Here is a 1,978-nt window from a genome sequence, read left to right as displayed (position 1 = left end):
CCGTCAGCCGCCCCGGGGGCGGCCGCCGCCCGGCCGGGAGAGGCGGGGAGAGGCGGCGAGCGGCGATGCTCCGTCCCTGGGCGCGGAGGGAACAGCGCGGTCCCGGGCAGCCTTGGGTTGGGGCCGGGGTTCGCTGTCACCGCTCCCGCTCCGTTGCGTTTGAGTTGCTCTTGGCAGTCCGGCTGTGTCAGGCTGGAGCTGATAACCCAAAGCCCGCAGCGAGGCACCAAGTAAATAAATAAATAAAACAAACCAATGCAAGATTGCTTTGCTCGCATTTTGCTTACGCTTTTCTTCTTCTTTTTTTTTTTTTTTAATCCCTCCTTTCGTGCCAAAAATAATGTTGCAAAATGTATGATGGAAACAAACCTACACTGGTTCTCTGATAGACCAGATGACTTAATACGACAGTACTGCTTCTTGTAGCACAGGCAGTTTTGAAAATTCCTGGAACCACGGAGATTAAGTTTATTCCCTTGCTAGTGTTTCTAAAGGCTGCCAAACTGGATGCTAAGGCTCCTCTTTGACGTGGTCTTGAGAACATTCCTCCCAAGCCATAATCACTCATGTTCTAAAATACTTTTTTTTAGCCCTGTAAGATTTATTGTTTGAACATCAAAGATTGCAAAATGCTCTCTAAGTAGTCGCTTAGACATGTCTCCCTGTGAGTTTAGAATAACATTGTCACCAACTGAAATGTATTGATACAAATACTCATTTGTCACTAGTGATTAAAGTGAACATACAAGGATTTTTAGGTCCTTTCAGGTACTGCATGGTTTCACTGAAAACCAGAAACAAAACTCAAAACTGCATTTTGATCTTCGGTTCAAGTGCTGAATTTGCAGTTCCAGCACTGAGGAAAAATCCGGGTGTTTTACATGCAAACCGATCAGCTTAGCTCAGGAGGTCTGTCACTGTCCCTGTCAGCCCGTGTCAACCTAAACATATTTTAGAGTGGAACTGCTATTTAAAATAATCTATTGCCATTAGTCTGGAGTCCAAAAGATCGTTCAGGAACCTGCTGGTTTGATTAACAGCAGTTGGGGTTTGTTCAAGCATAGACGTGGTTTCATTATATAGCACAATACAACCTTTACTCTGTACAGTGTCATTCAAACAGATTGTATGGCAAAATGCACCACCGAACTGCATTTAGAATGCTCCATTGAATTAAGTACAATTGCAGAGAGAAACGGGGAGAAAAGCTGTAAGAATGGGAGAGATGTTTTCAGCTGAGGTTTGAAATTAGCAGCCTGTTAGTATATTTGCACTGGTAGCATTAGTGTTATATGATGATTCTGGGATATATGCTAGCGAAAATCAGATGCAGGCTGAAACTTTCCCAGGCAAATTTCCAGTTTGTAGGCAATTTTTAATCATCATAATGATGATGATAATAATACCCCTCTGGAACTGTCACTCCTTGTCATGTTTGATTCCTAATATAACTTGAAGAGAAAGCTAATAGACCCATCTTAAAAATCACTAGAAATATTTATCCTAGACTTTTTTTAACTTTCAGGGGAATGTTTGGGTTTTTTTAAAACAAAAAGCTTAGTGTGATGTTTACTGGTAAACATTGTGGGATTGTGCTTTTTGGGGAAACACTGGAAGGAGTGTTTTATTTCCTTCAAAAATATACAAGTATATTATTTTTGCATTGAAAGTAGAAGGGATGCAAACTATTAGAATACGGTGTTTAAGTGATGCCTATTGAAAAAGCAGATAGCTTTATTTAATCACATCATAACTCTTACTTGCAGTTCAGCTTAATAAAATAATGCTTGTTGAAAAGTGATAGGTGGGTGGGTGAGCTGTTGCAGCATGAGCTGTTATCTGGGGATGGCGCAGGCCGGCTGCAGAGCAGGTCTGGTGCTCCAGGACAAGCTGAGAGGGTCTGCAACCTTTGAATCCTGCAGGAATTGTAGATACTGACTTGCAAGGAAGTGCAGGAAGAAGGGCTGACCACAGCTCT

Source organism: Corvus brachyrhynchos, unplaced genomic scaffold (genome assembly GCF_000691975.1).
Source record: "Corvus brachyrhynchos isolate BGI_N302 unplaced genomic scaffold, ASM69197v1 scaffold61, whole genome shotgun sequence".
In the NCBI taxonomy this organism is placed as follows: domain Eukaryota; kingdom Metazoa; phylum Chordata; class Aves; order Passeriformes; family Corvidae; genus Corvus; species Corvus brachyrhynchos.
The sequence above is the reverse complement of the archived record's forward strand: the minus strand, read 5'-3'. Positions refer to the sequence as shown.